Source organism: Pseudophryne corroboree, chromosome 6 (assembly GCF_028390025.1).
Source record: "Pseudophryne corroboree isolate aPseCor3 chromosome 6, aPseCor3.hap2, whole genome shotgun sequence".
Taxonomy (NCBI): Eukaryota; Metazoa; Chordata; class Amphibia; order Anura; family Myobatrachidae; genus Pseudophryne; species Pseudophryne corroboree.
In genome coordinates this window covers 798,712,757-798,732,195 of record NC_086449.1, presented here as the reverse complement: position 1 = coordinate 798,732,195, position 19,439 = coordinate 798,712,757, and the positions used below count along the sequence as shown (strand labels likewise).

General features: G+C 46.5%; 1 protein-coding gene across 5 annotated transcripts in view; it reads left to right on the top strand.

The window, feature by feature from the left end:
• The window catches only part of PRR5 (proline rich 5), a 172,822-nt gene that overhangs the window by 44,741 nt on the left and 108,642 nt on the right, over window positions 1–19,439 (top strand). Inside the window, exon 1 of one of the 5 annotated variants that reach the window (XM_063928906.1) lies at window positions 11,905–11,986. The exons of the other annotated variants lie outside the window; for them this stretch is intronic. The gene's annotated coding sequence lies outside the window, so the exon portion shown is untranslated. Of the gene's footprint in view, window positions 1–11,904; window positions 11,987–19,439 lie in introns of those variants that run through there. 5 annotated transcript variants of the gene reach the window in all.

Genomic DNA, 19,439 nt, shown 5'->3' with positions numbered 1-19,439 from the left:
CAGAGACCTCCTGAAGCCAAAATAGGTAGCGGTGCATCATTGCACGCGAGTACTGGGAAAAATGGTAGCTTCCTACGAAGCAATCCCATTAGGCAGGTTCCATACAAGAACTTTTCAGAGGGACCTGTTGGACAAGTGGTCCGGATCGCATCTTCCGATGCATAGGCTGATAACCCTGTCTCCAAGGACCAGGGTATCTCTACTGTGGTGGCTGCAGAGTGCCCATCTTCAAGAGGGCCGCAGGTTCGGCATACAGGACTAGGTCCTAGTGACCATGGATTCCAGCCTTTGAGGCTGGGAGGCAGTCACACAGGGAAGAAATTTCCAGGGACTTTGGTCAAGTCAGGTTATTTCCCTACACATAAATATTCTGGACCTGAGGGCCATTTACAATGCCCTGAGGCCGGCAAGGCCTCTGCTTCAAAACCAGCCGGTACTGATCCAATCAGACAACATCACGGCAGTCGCCCATGTAAACCAACAGGGCGGCACAAGAAGCAGGATGGCGATGGCAGAAGCCACAAGGATTCTCCGATAGGCGGAAAATCATGTGTTAGCACTGTCAGCAGTGTTCATTCCCGGAGTGGACAACTGGGAAGCAGATCTTCTCAACAGACACGACCTCCACCCGGGAAAATGGGGACTTCCTCCAGAAGTCTTCCAATAGGATTGTACACCATTGGGAAAGGCCACAGGTGGACATGATGGCGTCCCGCCTCAACAAAAAGCTATAAAAGATATTGCACCGGGTCAAGGGACCCTCAGGCGATAGCTATGGACGCTCTGGTAACACCGTGGGTGTACCAGTCGGTTTATGTGTTCTCCCCTCTGCCTCCCATACCAAAGGTACTGAGAATAATAAGAAGGCGAGGAGTAAGAACGATACTCGTGGATGGCCAAGAAGAGCTTGGTACCCAGAACTTCAAGAATTTATATCAGAGGACCCATGGCCTCTGCCACTCAGACAGGACCTGCGGCAGCAGGGGCCCTGTCTGTTCCAAGACTTACCGCGGCTGCGTTTGTCGGCATGGCGGTTGAACGCCGGATCCTGAAGGAAAAGGGCATTCCGGAGGAAGTCATTCCTACGCTTACTAAAGCCAGGAAAGAGGTTACAGCAACTCATTATCACCGCATATGGCGAAAATATGTTGCATGGTGTGAGGCCGAAAGGGCCCCAACAGAGGAATTTCAACTAGGTCGATTTCTGCATTTCCTGCAAGCAGGAGTGACTATGGGCCTTAAATTGGGTTCCATTAAGGTACAGACCTCGGCTCTGTCGATTTTCTTTCAAAAAGAACTAGCTTCAGTACCTGAAGTTCAGACATTTATAAAAGGAGTGCTGCAGAGTCAGCCCCCGTTTGTGCCTCCTGTGGCACCTTGGGATCTCAACGTGGTGTTGAGTTTCTTAAAATCACATTGGTTTGAACCACTAAAAACCGTGGATCTGAAATATCTCACGTGGAAGGTGGTTATGTTATTGGCCTTGGCTTCTGCCAGGCGAGTATCAAAGTTGGCGGCTTTGTCTTGTAAAAGCCCTTATTTGATTTTCCATATGGATAGGGCAGAATTGAGGACTCGTCCCCAGTTTCTCCCAAAGGTGGTGTCAGCGTTTCACCTGAACCAGCCTATTGTGGTGCCTAGGCTACTAGGGACTTGGAGGACTCCAAGTTGCTAGACGTTGTCAGGGCACTGAAAATATATGTTTCCAGAACGGCTAGAGTCAGAAAATCTGACTCGCTGTTTATCTTATATGCACCTAACAAGCTGGGTGCTCCTGCTTCTAAGCAGACTATTGCTCGTTGGATTTGTAGTACAATTCAGCTTGCACATACTGTGGCAGGCCTGCCACAGCCAAAATCTGTCAATGCCCATTCCACAAGGAAGGTGGGCTCATCTTGGGCGGCTGCCCGAGAGGTCTCGGCTTTACAATTTTGCCGAGCAGCTACTTGGTCAGGGGCAAACACGTTTGCAAAAATTCTACAAATTTGATACCCTGGCTGAGGAGGACCTGGAGTTCTCTCATTCAGTGCTGCAGAGTCATCCGCACTCTCCCGCCCGTTTGGGAGCTTTGGTATAATCCCCATGGTCCTTACGGAGTTCCCAGCATCCACTAGGACGTTAGAGAAAATAAGAATTTACTCACCGGTAATTCTATTTCTCGTAGTCCGTAGTGGATGCTGGGCGCCCATCCCAAGTGCGGTTTATCTGCAATACTTGTACATAGTTATGGTTAACTAAATCGGGTTATTGTTGAGCCATCTGTTGAGAGGCTCTATTGTTTCATACTGTTAACTGTGTTTCATATCACGAGTTGTACGGTGTGATTGGTGTGGCTGGTATGAGTCTTACCCGGGATTCAAAATCCTTCCTTATTGTGTACGCTCGTCCGGGCACAGTACCTAACTGAGGCTTGGAGGAGGGTCATAGTGGGAGGAGCCAGTGCACACCAGGTAGTCTAAGATCTTTCTAGAGTGCCCAGCCTCCTTCGGAGCCCGCTATTCCCCATGGTCCTTACGGAGTTCCCAGCATCCACTACGGACTACGAGAAATAGAATTACCGGTGAGTAAATTCTTATTTTTTGTTTTCTTTCCGCTATGTACTTTGTACCTTTCCAACTTGTTATTCTGTTTGGATTCCATGTTATTGTATGTAGAAATATTATTTAGTGTCAGCAAACTTCTCTGTCTCTTTTTGCATTATACTGTAGCTATCATTTATGTGCAGAGTCAGGTTACTCAGAAATAGTCCACCTTGACATAGTCACCAGAGGACAAAAACCAACAACACATTTGAAGAGTGAATACTGTTTAGTGAAAATATTGTTTTACTTAATCAATGTATGGGTGAAATTCAATTGTTTGAAAAGCCGGTTGCGTGTCTGTTTTTTCCTGTGTATTAGATACTCCCAACTGACTTTTCAAACATTTGAATCTCCCCCTATATGTACAAAATCAAATTACCTATAAAACATCCATCTTTAAATTTTACCTGACATAGTAGTGGAGGCAGCCATTTTGTAAGCTGAACCAGTGTTTATAACAATACATCCTAGCAATTTCCTTAGACCTTGTGGGGTCTAGTTATTAAAGTACCTCAGAAAAGGTTTTCTATATCTGCTCGATAGATAGAGAATCTTTTTGAGTATTTTTCTACAAAAAGTAATTGACACCGACCGGCATCAGTAAGATTGGGCTTACTGCTTGCCAGCCCAGTTAGGTGCCGGTTTATTAGATGCGCACAGGAACTGCAAGGCCGGACTCAAACTTCCGGATTCCTAAGATTTTTAAAATGAGTTTAAAAATAAAAGAAGTAAAATATAGAAAAATACATAAAAAAAAGACAAAATGCTTTGTGGTACAAGTAGCATGAATGTTCTCGATGAGGGCTATATCTTTCAGTAGCTGACTATAGGCTTTACCAGCAAGGAAGGCTTTGATAAATAGGTAAAAACCCTAAATCCTGCCTTTGATAAATAGACCACTGTGATTTCTTCAGTAATACCCCTTTTCCACTGACATGAAAATCCCGTGTTTTGGCACATGAACACATGAAGCACATGCCCGTGTGCAGGCTTTGATTGGGCACCCTCCTCTCCTGCGGTGCAGCAGACTCTGGCATTGTACCACAGTTTACCGTGCATGCCCAGGTCTCCGAGAACATGGCGCCTTGTTCCCGGGGACATCCCTAATGCGCTTGGGAGAATCACAGGGAAAATGGTCACAGCGGCCATTTTCCCAGTGATTCCTGCAGCTAGCACCGAGCCCACAGAGTGGTAAGTATAATTATATGTGTGGAGGGTGTACCCATTATAGATAATCAAGTGATTGGAGGAAAAGAGGGTATTTAAATGGGTTGGTAATGCGCTGCCGGCGCCTGGGATCCCGGAGGTCAGCATTCCGACCGCAGGATCCTGGCAGCAGAATGCCGCCGGAGGGAGGGGGGGGCGAACGCTACAGAGGCCCTATTGGGCAAACCTCCCAACATGACCCTCTCCAGGAAGGACATAATGCTCTGGTTCTGGACTTCCCTCTTACTGTATGATTACCATCACCTGTGTTGAAAAGGTTAATGGATAAGAAAGGTGTTTCAGCACAGGTGATAGCAATCATACATTAAGAGGGAAGTTCAGTAGCAGAGCATTCTGTCCCTCCTGGAAAGGGTCACGTTGGGAGGTATGCTTGTGGGCTTGAGTGGGAATAGACCCTGTGTGTTGGCATTCCGTCACGCGGCATAGAGATCGTTCGGGATTCCAGCGTCGGCATGTTGACCATCGATCACATGACCACGTCCCACTTAAATTCATTTTTAAAAGAGGAACCATCCCCCTGTTAAATGTACAATAACACCAAGCATGGCTGTGAGTAAAATTACTGAAATGTGCTATGCTGCAATGCAAATATTGCAAGCTCGGCGTTGAAAAGGTCAGAATAGGCTTAGCTGCCCCCCCCCCCCTCCCCTCTCTCTCTCTCTGATATATTAAATAGCACCAAGATTAAGGGCAGCCCACCACTATTATGGATAATCTCTTGTAATAGGGCTGGCTGGGTTAGAAGGGGCCTAGTGTACGACATGTAACATAACAGATGGTAATCACTCGGCGCCCGTCAACTAACAGCAGTGAGAGAGAAGATAAAAGGCTAGCCCAGATGTTCTTATCGGACGGACGCCGCTGTCCAGCACAAGGGTTAATCAGCACAAACAGCATTGCAATGATTTATTTAATTGTATATACATATAAGGGCTGATGCAGAGTGAGTACTGCCCCAATTTGCGTAGCTCATCTTCCCTAATTTCCCATGCAGCGTGCTATGTACTGATACCGCACAACCCAGCTATCTATGTGGTTTTTTAGGGGAGGGAATTAGGAATGGCCAGGTGCTTCAGAAACGTTAGACACCCCTGCTGGAATGGGATGCGGTCATGTGACCGGTGCTCGGGATCGCATGCCGTTTTGGTCATGGGTTTAGATTGTCCGCATATAAATGTTGGGAGGTACGGAATGACAGACGTGTGCTGACTTTCCCTGGTCACACTCGGTCTGATCCTGATTTGCAAGCAAAGCATGGCCACTGGCAATAAGACGTTGGAGCCACTGCAACTGCGTACGGGATCACAGTCGCAAGCTGAGACACGCCCCCGAAAACAGTTGCAACATGTCTCGTTACCGTGCACAAACGTCCCCTGCCTGTCACTCGCTATGGAATCCATCCTCTCTGCGACCGTCGTTGCAAGACCGTCTTGGAACATACGCGTCCATCTCTGAATCAAGCCCTGAGTTCCACCACTGAGGGTTATATTCTATAGTACATTCAATATATTCTGTTATCGGCACTTTTAAAAAAAATAACAATTACAAAATGTGTCGTCTAACCAAAGTAAACTCTCAAAGTCAGTACAATATAATGACTGTTTTTAGAGATTGTTCGGTTGAGGTCATCTATGGTCGGTTGAGGTCATCTATGGTCGGTTAAGGTCATTATGGTCGGTTGAGGTCATCTATGGTCGGTTGAGGTCATCTATGGTCGGTTGAGGTCATCTATGGTCGGTTGAGGTCATCTATGGTCGGTTAAGGTCATTATGGTCGGTTGAGGTCATCTATGGTCGGTTGAGGTCATCTATGGTCAAACTCATCACTGCTCCATCAGCCTCCCCCATTAACTCCTTGTGACTTGATGGGAGGATCTGCGCTATAAACAGCTGATGAACTGTCACTGCCATGTGGTTTGCCTCATCTACTGTTTATAGTAAATCCTTTCCTGTATACTCAACACAATGTTGAGTCACGGTTGGTAGGAGGAAATAAAAATGCATTTAATTTGTGTGTTTTATTGCCGGGTTTTCTAGTTATCAGGGATAAGTATCGAACAGCAAATAGCCTCGTCACAGACCCCCCCCCCCCCCCCGGCCCTCTTCACTGATGAAGAGGACAGGATTCGGGAGGGCGGTACGCCTGCCTGATACTCCAGGGGAATTCTACACAAATTGTGAGTCTATCTATATAATAATCGTGTATGGTCTGTGCCAAGGTCAGAAATGCGCAGCGGGAGCTGGGCGTGCACCCCCTCTAACCCGCTCCCGGGGCCTGATTCAGGTCCCGTTGCATTAGCCGATGTTTTTTTTGCCACAGTATGGCATCAGACTATCAGTGGTTGACAGTCTGATGCTGTTTGGGGGCTGCAGCGGCCTCCGTTGGGCAGGGACGAGGCCAGGATTTCCTGGCATGTTTGTTGCAGCTGTGGTGGGCAGCGCGCGGGAACCCAACGAGTTCAAACACTGCCATGTAACACTGCCATGTTACATATTTAATAAATGACAGGTGTCACAACTGAGGGTTTTGGCTGACAGGAGAAAGCCTCAGTTGTAGGGGCTGAGAGGAACTTAAACCGGGGAGGTTTAATCAGACCCCTGGACATGTAAGTGTTAAAAGGAAACCCGAAGGTGTGACCATGACAACCAGGTAAAAGTCAAAATAAAAGTTTATTAACAGACTCCGTGTAAACAAACAGCATTCACGGTAAATAATGGCAATGATAAATAATATGATTCCTGGAGCACTCTGACCATGAAATGGTTACACAGGACACTGGTAGGTAAGAACAGCTGTTACAGTCCTTAGATGGAATAACCTTACCAGGCCTGGCTGTAGTAGTGAAGATATCCAAGGAACATGCCAGTAGATGGAACAGATGAAGCTGGTAACTTGAATCAGCTGTTGTAATTGCTGGATGGAACCAGCCAGGTGGTAAGACACGGAGTGGATGCGGAATGGAATCAGCCAGATGATAAAGTCACTGAATGAATGCTGGGTGGAACCAGCCAGGTGATGAAACACGGAGTGAATATAGTAAGATGCTAGGGAGCGTGGAAACAGAGGAGTTGAAGGATGATTACCGGTGGTAGTGGATACTGCTGGAAGCAGATGAAATAGCTGGAAGTTGGAAACTGGATCAGCCACGGAGGACTGCAGAGTCAGGCTGCATCGCAGGATGGTAGGCAGGTGCGGGTCTCTTTAGTGGATGCTGGAGACAGGAGCTGGAACCACAACCACAGGAGAGAGACTGGAACAAGGTATGACAAACAAAGCACTGACCATTTGCTGGCCCAGGCACAGGATACTTATACCTGCAGCAATGCAGGTATTGGCTGGGCAATTATGCAGATTTCCAGGCAGTGGATTGGAGGAACTGAAACATGTGATTGAATCCAACATGGCTGCGCCCATGTTAGAACTTGGAGGGAAAACTGGTTTAGGAAACCATGTGGAAACATAACTGCAATGGCGGCGCCGGCCGCAGAGGACAGGAGACGCCAGACTGAGAAATGTATGCTGATACTCGTGGATGACAACGGAGGCCGCGGCAGGCATGGAACACCACACTGACAACCTTCACCTATAACACAGGAGCGGAGGCCGCGGAGGACGGGAGACGCCCTGCAGGATTCAAACATGGCGCCGCTGTGACAGCATCTCAGCGTGACAGGAGGAATGTGCAGTATGTGGACACAGATGAGATCCGGCCTTGGAACGCTGAGCGAGCCTCAGGAGACATCTGAAAGGCAGGTAATGGAGTCCAGATACCCGGATCGTGACAACAGGAGCTGATTGATTGGTACTTTATCTCACACAAGGCTTAGTACATAGAACCCATTGTCATTTCATTTGATATTAGTATTTCATGTTTTTCAGCGGTAACTGGTCTAAAATAAATCTTTTTGGATTCTGTAGGAAAATAAGATCTGAATAACGCTGAAGCGGTGAATAGTTTCTTCTAGCCACCACAGTAATGTATAGAAATTTTTTTTCCGACTGTGCTGATTGCTGTGCCGCAGAGTTATATGTTGTTTATGGGAGGGGATCGTATTGTTTGTGTGTGGGCGTAAAGAATGACAAAATCTTAAGCTGGGTGCACACTTGTAGATATATCTGCAGATCAATGGATCTGCAGATATATCTATAGGTGGATTGGGCAGTGTGTTGTGCGTACACACTGCCCGATCCGTCAGGACTGACGTCACGAACTTGGCGAGCATTTACATGCGCTTGCCCAGTTCAGCTGTCAGTCACCGCCGACTGCTGCAGCATGTGTACGGGCTGACCACCCGTACACACACAACGATGTACCAATATGTCTGTAGATATATTGGTCAGCGGCTGTGCTGCAGGGCCAGCGCGATATGTCTGTGAACGACGGCGTTCATAGACATATCATTGGTACACACTGGCCAATGGACCTGAGATATATCAGCTGTTCAGTAGAACGGACGATATATATCGGCCAGTGTGTACCCAGCATTAGACTTTACTAGAAGTCAGGCTATTTATGAAGTGCAACGTTACAATCAGAATTATCCACTTTTTATACCTTCATCCCTGGAGAAGAGTATGGTGAGGCTTCATAACGTGATTTGAATCATAAAGTGGGCCGGGTAAGTCTGTGATGACGCGTTTCGCCTCATGAGGACCCATTTTGCCTCACCATGTGATTGTTTTAAGGCTTGTTCTTTCTACTTCATAAGCTGGGTACACACTAGACGATTTTTTGAAAAATTGGTAGTTTTCCGACTGATCAGAATGACGAATCATTCACTAGACACATAGGGGGAAATTTACTAAGCTCCCGATTTTGACCGAGATGCCGTTTTTTCATCAAAGTGTCATCTCGGTAATTTACTAAGCAATAATCACGGCAGTGATGAGGGCATTCGTAATTTTTTGCAAGTCCATGGTATGAATCTCGGTAATTTACTAAGAAGTGCAAAGCAAAAAAGAAACAAACACTGCCGTGAAAAATTACAACTCGTAAAAAAGTGCTAAAAAAAAACAGACCTACTTTTTTTTTCCGTGATTGGATAGGCATGCAGGGATCCATGAGATCCGTGCATGTATATCAGTGGGAAGGGGTGGGAAAGTTGTTATTTTATTAAAAAAAATTGCGTGGGGTCCCCCCTCCTAAGCATAACCAGCCTCGGGCTCTTTGAGCCGATCCTGGTTGCAGAAATATGGGGGAAAAATTGACAGGGGTTCCCCCATATTTAAGCAACCAGCATCGGGCTCTGCGCCTGGTCCTGGTTCCAAAAATACGGGGGACAAAAAGAGTAGGGGTCCCCCGTATTTTTAAAACCAGCACCGGGCTCCACTAGCTGGACAGATAATGCCACAGCCGGGGGTCACTTTGATATAGTGCCCTGCGGCCGTGGCATCAAAAATCCAACTAGTCACCCCTGGCCGGGGTACCCTGGGGGAGTGGGGACCCCTTCAATCAAGGGGTCCCCCCCCCCAGCCACCCAAGGGCCAGTGGTGAAGCCCGAGGCTGTCCCCCCCCATCCAATGGGCTGCGGATGGGGAGGCTGATAGCCTTTTGTGATAATGAAAAGATATTGTTTTTAGTTGCAGTACTACAAGGCCCTGCAAGCCTCCCCCGCATGCTGGTACTTGGAGAACCACAAGTACCAGCATGCGACGGAAAAACGGGCCCGCTGGTACCTGTAGTACTACTACTAAAAAAATACCCAAAAAAAGACAACACACACACACCGTGAAAGTAAAGATTTATTACATACATCCACACAAACATATACACATACTTACCTTATGTTCACACGCAGGTCGGTCCTCTTCTCCAGTAGAATCCAAGGGGTACCTGTTGAATAAATTCTACTCACCAGATCGCGGGTCCCAGGGTCCTCGGGGCATCCATTTGTAATCCACGTACTTGAAAAAAATAACAAAACGGACACCCGAGCCACGCACTAAAAGGGGACCCATGTTTGCACATGGATCCCCTTTTCCCGACTGCCAGAAACCCACTCTGACTGATGTCTAAGTGGGTTTCTTCAGCCAATCAGGGAGTGCCACGTTGTAGCACTCTCCTGATCGGCTGTGTGCTCCTGTACTGAGTGACAGGCGGCACACGGCAGTGTTACAATGTAGCGCCTATGCGCTCCATTGTAACCAATGGTGGGAACTTTCTGCTCAACGGTGACGTCCCCCGTATTTTTGGAACCAGGACCAGGCGCAGAGCCCGATGCTGGTTGCTTAAATATGGGGGAACCCCTGTCAATTTTTTCCCCATATTTCTGCAACCAGGATCGGACCCCACGCAATTTTTTTTAATAAAATAACAACTTTCCAACCCCTTCCCACTGATATACATGCACGGATCTCATGGATCCCTGCATGCCTATCCAATCACGGAAAAAAAAAGTAGGTCTGGTTTTTTTTAGCACTTTTTTACGAGTTGTAATTTTTCACGGCAGTGTTTTTTTTTTTTTTTGCTTTGCACTTCTTAGTAAATTACCGAGATTCATACTTAAACAGCCGCGTTTTGACCGATGGTGTATTCATTCGTAATTTTTTTCTTGGACTTGCAAAAAATTACGAATGCCCTCATCACTGCCGTGATTATTGCTTAGTAAATTACCGAGATGACACTTTGATGAAAAAACGGCATCTCGGTCAAAATCGGGAGCTTAGTAAATTTCCCCCATAGTGTTTACGCCCGTCAGACGCTCGTGGGGTCTTCAGGTTGGTCGTGCACGTAGCTCAATCTGATATCATCAACAATTTTAAGCAAACCGTTCAGTGTGTACGCACTGCCCGATATATATATATATATATATATATATGGGTGGTCTTCAGTATGCCAACTGTTGGGATCCCGGCGCACAGTATACCGGGTCCGGAATCCCGACAGCCGGCATACCGACAGATTTTCTCCCTCGTTCGGGTCCACAACCCCCCTGGAGGGAGAATAAATAGCGTGCTGCACGTAGCGCGCCACCGTGCCCGCAGCGAGCCCGCAAGGGGCTCGCCACGCTATCGTGATGCCGGCGGTTGGGCTCCCGGCGCCGGTATGCTGGTCGCCGGGAGCCCGGCCGCTGGCATACCATACTACACCCATATATATATATATACATACAGTAGCGGATCTTGCCACGGGCAAGCAGGACTTTTGCCCGGGGCGCCGCCTTCCGGAAGGCGCCGCACCATGGCAAGATCCGCCACTGCTGTGCCCTCCGCTGCTTGCTGTGTCCCCCGGCTGTGCGGCTGTGTCTCCTGTGAAGGGAACTAGGCGCGTAGCGTCTAGTTTCCCTTCGTGGAGAGGACCTTTGCTGAGCGGTGTGCGATGACCTCATCGCGCACCGCACAGCAAAGATCCTCTCCACGAAGGGAACTAGACGCTACGCGTCTAGTTTCCCTTCGTGGAGAGGACCTTTTGCTGTGCGGTGCGCGATGACGTCATCGCGCACCGCTCAGCATTTAAGCGGCGCTACTACTGTACAGGGGGCGTAACTGGCCACGCCCCCTGTATTAAGCCACACCCCCATTTCCCGCCCGGGGCACGGAGAGGGCTCGAACCGGCCCTGTATACATATACTGTATATCGTTAAAGACCAAACAACCTAATGATGCACGATATATCGTTCGGACGTTTGTGATTCAAATATTTTTGCACCATTTCCTCTCTGCTATGATGCTAAAAATATTGCCCGATTCATAATGAACTTGCCAATTGGTTTCACTATCCGGTGGCACTGAAAATGTAGTTGCCTAATAAAGGCCGCTTACCTGTGTGTGAGGTAATTGGCAGATTGCTGTACATGGGGCCTGGTTCATGTTTATAAGTAAAGCAAAAAAAGCCAGTAACTTTGTGTCTGGAACAAACCATGTTGCCATGCAAGGGGAGCAAATACATTTACATGTTGCTGTGCAGGCCGGGTATATACTTGCTTCTTTTTGCATGTAGCCCACAAATGTTATACAGCTTCATTTTTACACTGCAATTTAGATTGCATTTTGAACACACCCCACCCAAATCTAAATCTCTCTGCACATGTTACATCTGCCCCACCTGATCTAAATCTCTCTGCAGCATGGTTTTGTCCAGTTCGCTTTTTTGCATCACTTACAAACATGACTCAGTCCCATGGGTTTCTTCATCATTTTGTTCTTCAGCCTAGCCCTTACAATAAAAGATAACGAGGGTAAGCAACCGATTCACTGTGAACCTTCATTATAACTTGCCAGTTGTATTTTTTATCTTAAGGAAAACAAGTGAATGGGTCTGAGCACTTTGTCCTTGCATGTCTGTTGTCAAATTAAACTCTGATCCTTTTGTTGGTTGATTGATTGGTCCTGTCCGCATGTGGATAGGTTTTATTCAAGGCTGCAAAAGTGCGGCCTTATTATCAGGAATATGTGGTCACTAGGTGGCGCTACTGTATTCCAGGTTCATAGGGAGGATGTTTCATTTTACCACAGTACTGCAGCTTTCACAATACCATAGAGTATGCAAAAAAGAAATTAAAAGTGAGCAAAAGTTATAAATAAATGACTTTTAATCAGCCTTACACAGAGTACATGTCCCCTTAACCATTGGAGTGATAGTTACTTTCTGTCCTTAGATGACTCCAGACTGTAGATTAATGGTTAGTTATTTCTGTTTACCTGGTGAATATTCTCTGGTTGACATCACCTTTGTGGGTTTAATTGTTTACCTGTAGTGATTTTTTAAAGGTTCTAGGACTCCGGACCGCCTGTTATCACTGTTTGTTTTTGGAGATAATCTGTTCTTCGCAACAGATGGCGGCAGCTGCGCGTTCTATTATTTTAAAGGTAATGCCATGCCTGAGCCATGTGTGGTAGAAAAGGTGCCAGGCTGGCAAGGTTTCTACAATGTGCCATAAGGGGTCTATTTACTAAGCAATAGAAAGAGATAAAGTGGATGGAGATGAAGTACCAGCCAATCAGCTCCTAACTGCCATGTCATAGGCTGTGTTTGAAAAATGACAGTTAAGAGCTGGTTGGCTGGTACTTTATCTCCGTCCAAGGCTTAGTAAGTAGAACCCCAACTTAGGTAAACGCAGGGGGGTTTCCGATTGCCCAGAAACCCCCATCCTCTTGGTAACTGGCAAATTATGACAATACCAATGGTATATAATAAGATTAATAGAGCTGTCGCACATGCCCAGTGGTAGCATCTTTTTCTATCAAGTTTGCTGTGTGTGTGGTTCTGAGCCCTCATTCAGTGCACTGGACCAAAGAGTAGCTACCAGAAAGAAGATACAGGAGCCTTACCATAAGGTGGGAGAATGTGTGCTTAGAAAGTGCATTTATTTATTATAGTATGTTTAACCTTTTCCTGACCACTTATCTTATTTATATTATTTAAATATGTTTGATACATCTATACTGTATTCTATGTTTCGCAGTATGGGATATTTGCAGATTGCATTTGGAAACCCCCCTTTAGAAATCCCGCGTTTGCCACTGCCCAAGGCCACCAGTCGAATATGAAACTCAATATCCTGTATAATATAGTAATTCACTCTTTTTTTTCAGTTTAGAAAGTCATACAATTATAGAAATTGTATCTCTCTTCTATGCACGGTGAGGCTGGGTACACACTTAAAAGATTTGTCTGCCGACCCTACCTCGTGCCGACAGAGAGGACGATTAGGTAAGCGATACACATCTGCCAAACGGCCACTCAGTATGTCGGGCTAGACATCACAATCTGGACAGGCATTTAAATTTGCCCGCCCAGCTGTGATGTCAGTGTTGTCGCTCCCTGCAGCCAGGGTATGGGTGGTCGGCGGGTTGCCCGTACACACATGCAGATGCACCTATATACTGCATCTTTCAAATGTATGTGCATTGGCTGTGCTGCATGGCCGATCAGATATGTCTTTGAATGATTTTGTTCACAGGCATATCAGGTGTACACACCCGCCAATCAGTCCACAATATATCGGCCAGTGTGTGTCCAGCATGAGAAATTCTGGGCCGCAGTTCAGCCTACTCCTGGTTGGAGTATAGCAACAGCTACAGGCTGAGTGATGCTTGGAAGCTATACTGACCAGACAATTTACCAGGCTGCACATGTGGAAAGAAGGGTGTGACCAAATGGTTTCTCACCCCTGGAAGCTCCCCGCCTCCAGAGGCTACGTGTGAAGCTTTGGGGAAAAAAGTGGAGAAGTTGCCATAGTAACCAGTTAGTCTCTAGCTGTCATTTTATAGAATGTACTTGATAAATGATAGCTAGACTCATTGGTTGCTATGGGCAACTTCTCATCTTTGCAGGGTTGAGCCATCTCCGCTATTGTAATATATCCCCTTGTCATGACTTGAAAGTCCAGATCACCGCGAGAGCGTAACGGGGATTGGAGGTTTCGTTTTCGGGTATAGCTTGAGTAGTCTTTAATGAAGGGATAGATAATTGGAAAATGTCATGGAAAATAAGGGTAAGGTTGAGCCGTCCTATTTGCCTTCATACTTCATGGGGGTAATTTCAAGTTGATCGCAGTAGGATTTTTGATAGCAATTGGGCAAAACCATGTGCACTGCAGGGGAGGCAGATATAACATGTGCAGAGAGAGTTAGATTTGGGTGGGTTATTTTATTTCTGTGCAGGGTAAATACTGGCTGCTTTATTTTTACACTGCAAATTAGATTGCAGATTGAACACACCCCACCCAAATCTAACTCTCTCTGCACATGTTATATCTGCCTCCCCTGCAGTGCACATGGTTTTGCCCAATTGCTAACAAAAATCCTGCTGCGATCAACTTGGAATTACCCCCCATATACGAAAGTTTAATTTTAGGAGGGTTTATTGGCCCTTTAAAATTCAACACTACTTAAATTGCTTTTTGCAGGGATCACCTGTAGCAACCAAGAATCAGGTATATACCTTGTTGGCTGAAGACGATCTTAAGCCTTTAGCAGTAAATGTTTCTCTGTATGAGGGCGACACAGAACGCATCCCCCCAGCGTCCAATCACGTTGTCATGTGAAGTTTCGGCGTTGCTCCTTGTATTGTCCTATGCTGCCAGGCTGTGCCCTGTAGAGACCCCTTCGCCATCCCGGGAAATGTCCTATGTAATACATTTATTTTCCCGGCTTATTCTGTGCGCCTCAGGCTCACTCATTATCACTCTGTTAAATACACCAAGTATTACTGTACAGCTGTTAAAAATGTCAGAGTTGGAATAAAAATCTCTAGAGCGTGACATAGAATTATTAATAACGGCGCGAGAACGTGACTCTTTATATTAACACTCTCTTCAACAACTACTGTATCTGTAGGTGATCTCGTACAGTCTGGAACACCCAAGAGGCTCTCTAAAAGGGGGTTCGCTATAGTTTTGCGTTAATTACTAAACATATTGTTACCTATGTAATCTATTCCTGAATATGCAAAAAGCTAGCAACAAAAAGGCAATGTTTCCTATAAGGGGGTCCTTTCCTGAAGCTCCTTCTTTTGCTCGGACCCCCGCATTTTGGCATTCCTGGGGTACAAATTTTGAATCTGTGTGATTATTTCAGTGAGATTCAGGACACGTTTACACCTGTCTTTGGTTAGTGAGCTTTTTAACCACCAGATAGCACCTGAAACATCGGACGAATGGCGTCTTATAGGCTAACTCGCCATATTGACTCAACATTAAGTCTTTGAGGTCAGAGTGGGGGCATGGAGATTAGCGCGGTGTCAACTGGACTCTGCCCACATTTTACTATGGTGCCCAGCGATACACTGTTCCGATCCTATTTGCAATCCTCGGTATTTAAATTATCACTGGCCTCGTAATAGGTCAATCAAATGTTTACATTCCCTGATTGGCTAGTTCTGCTTTGAAATAGTAGGAGACTTACGAAGCACCTCTTTCTAGGGATCACCATTAGTGGATTAACCATTGATGGTGCCGTTGGGGGTTAACATAGATGGCTTGAACTATCAATGGTTTGCACCCATTGATGAACATCCCTGCTTTGGCCCAGGCTGTGGGCCACAGGGAGCATGGCTATGGTCCATACTTCCTGCACCTAGACCCAAAGAACCTATCGTTGCCTCACGTCAATGGGTTCTTTGGAGGAGGCAAAGCCATTGGCCATTGGTTGCTAACCATCAATGGTTGGAGGACATGCATACGTCTTTTTCACTATTGTGAAGCCATGGTGGAAATGTATGTTGCGGGGTACTGAGGCTGTACGGGACATCAGAGCTTGATGGTTCTGCACGATCAGCAGCGTATGGTATTGAGCACTCGCTGCTGGCACCAAACAGTAGCGCAATCATTTCCGTACTCTCCAGTCCGCCGGTTACTGGATAAGAGCTAATGAGGAAGACATTATGGGCCTGATGCAGCATGGAGTGAGCACCGTTGAATTCAGAGACGCACGCAATCCACCCAAATGCCGATGTTAGTGTAGATGAGCGATTATTTGCGCATGCCTAAAAATTCGGAAACCCTACGAGTGTCCGCACAGAGGTGCTGTTGCGTTCGGGGCAACGTTATCAGAAAGGTGGCGGAAAAGTGCTGCCCGTTCCTGGCTATCACGCAGTCTGGCAAAAATGCTCCATTGAGTGGGCGTGTTATAGAAATGTAGCTGGCGTGCCAATGTAGTGGCTGCCTACACAGACGTACCTCCGCTTCCACAGACTCCACGTTCAGACGGAGACACTGCAGCTGCCTGAATGCACTCAGTGCCGTAGTGCATACAGACCATGGGGGTAATTCAGATCACATCTATGATCAGTTTCTCTGACATGTGGGAGACGCCCCACATGTCAGGCCCTACCCCCCCCCCCCCCCACAAAGGTGCAAAAGCATCGCACAGCGGCGATGTTTTTGCATCCGCCGAGCACATCCCTGCGGCTACCCGCTGCGTCCCGGGTTGCAGCGGCTGCAGTTGCCACAGCCCGCCGCCGCAACAGTCCGGACACGCCTGTGTTGTCCGGACTACGTCCCCACCAACAGCGTTCTAACGCCCATGGCACGCCCCCTCCCGCCCTGCGACCGTCTCTGCCTGTCAATCAGGCAGAGGCGATCGCGGCGCCTTCCGGGGTGCGCAAGCGCACTCCACACTAGGCTTCAGGCTGCGAACGCTGCAGCTGCAGCGATCCAGCCTGAATGACCCCCATATAGTTATGGTTTTGTGTAGTGGGCCTGGATTCATGAGGTATATGTGGAATCTGGTTTATTTGAGATAACAGAAATGTAAAAACTTGCGGTTGCCGTGGGGACCAGACACTACAGCAAAACATATTATTTGAACAAAATCTATATAATCTCAATCAAGAGGAGGAACAAACTGGTTTAAATGAAGATATTTAAGTAACATGGAATGAATTAAAATACAGGGATCAGCAATTGCATATTTGATATCAGAGGAATATAAGAATAAGGAGTGTATATACTTTAGTTTCTGGGAGGCTGTGTATATAACATTCCAATATAATTTGGTTTGAGAAGTAACAGAAATATAATGCCCATATAATACGCAGAGTTAGTGCTCTAATATTTTTCAGTATAAAGGGACCCTTTATGTTATGCGATATGTACTATAATTAAAATAAAGTAAACTTTTATTAAGCACTTACAAGTGTCACTAGGAAGACAGCAGGCTACAGAGGACGCTAGACAGCCATTAATAATACTCATGCAGAGAAAAAAAAAAAAAAATATATATATATATATATAAATATATATATATATATTTTTTTTTTTGTGGAGGGGTTTTTTCTGGGTGCTTGGAAACCCCCCCCTGCGTGCGCCACTGGGCACCTCCATGGGGTGCAAAGGAAAATCCATGAAGATGGTCGCGTAGTGATACTCACATTGGAGGGATCTGTACCATCGATGGTGGAAAACCATTGGTTCTCAGCCATCGATGTAAAAACTTTCTATCGATGTTTGACACCACTAATGGCCGATTGGCCAAACCTACTGATGTCTGGATTTTGACTGATTACAAAAAAAACATAGCGCATGATTCAGAGATGTCCGTAAATTCGATATTTGATGATTGATGTGCTGCTTTCGCTTGGGAGCGGCGTCGGACAGCGTCATAGAAACTGGTGGCATGTCAGCCCCATTTGCTGGCATGTTGAAGCCAGTGAATGCATCCTTGGACGCGCAGATTCACGTGGTCCCGGCTGCACGATTTTCCCGGACATCCTGAGAGAGCTGATGGTCACTCAGATGTCCAGTGGTCACACAGATGATCTGATGATGGGTCTTTGGACGCAGCAGCGGATCAGAGAGGTCGGCAGGAGGCGTCTTCTTACGCAACCCTCTCCTGCTGCAACAGTTATGCAAAGATGCGGAAGGGGAGTCCGTAGTGTTCTCCTGTGAATCAGGTTCCATAGTCATGTTATATACACAGATCACATCATACAGATTGCGATAAACTGAATGAATGGAATTAATGCCGCATTCTCCACAGCACCACCTACTGGCCAAAGCTGTTTATTTTTTTGTTATACCATCTAGTGGGGCAGATGTATTAATCTGGAGAAGGCATAAAGAAGTGATAAAGCGGTGATAAGTGCAAGATGATAAACGCACCAGCCAATCCAATTTACATATTGCAGCTGATTGGCTGGTGCGTTATCACCTTACACTTATCACTGCTTTAAAAAAGATAAATACTTTATTTGTCATTGATCAAACAATAAAATATTGGGGGTCATTCCGAGTCGATCGCTAGCTGAAAATGTTCGCTGCGCAGCGATGATGCAAAAAAAACTGCACTTCTGCGCATGCGTATCCGGCGCAACGCGCACGCGCCACGTACTTTCACAACGGCCGATGTAGTTTTACACAAGGTCTAGCTAAGCTTTTCTGTCGCACTGCTGGCCGCAGAGTAATTGACATGAAGTGGGCGTTTCTGGGTGTCAACTGACCGTTTTCTGGGAGTGTTTGAAAAAACACAGGCGTGCCAGGAAAAACGCAGGCGTGGCTGGGCGAACGCAGGGCGTGTTTTTGACGTCAAATCCGGAACTGAACATTCTGAAGTGATCGCAAGCGCTGAGTAGGTCTGGAGCTACTCTGAAACGGCTCAAAAATATTTTGTAGCCGCTCTGCGATCCTTCCGTTTGCACTTCTGCTAAGCTAAGATACACTCCCAGAGGGCGGCGGCATAGCGTTTGCATGGCTGCTAAAAACATCTAGCGAGCGATCAACTCGGAATGACCCCCATTGTACAGAACACTTCTTTATGCCTTCTCCAGGCTTAATACATCTGCCCCAATCTTTGGTACCTTTTATATATATATATACCTTTATCTTGCTGCAAAAAAAATAAAAACCAAGGACACTGTCATTCCCAAGAGATGCTTTCTTAAAAATATATATTGGTTTGTAAAAGCAAGTACTGGCAGATCGTTAGTAATCTTGAGTTTTAATAGAAATATGTAGAAAATGATCTTTATACAAATGTTTTCCAAGGGGTGTGTTTTGCAGTCATCGAAGTGGTCCCTTGAATTTCCTTCTGCGTATTCATCCTGTTGGTCTTCTGCTCCTCTATCTGTTAGTCTGCAGCATTCGGATTTTCTCCTATTATTGTGGTGTGTAGGTTCTGCGCAGCGTTTAATCCTGCAAGATAACCGTCTGGCTGAGCTAGACGTCTGGGCTGCCGTCCTCCGTGCAGCTG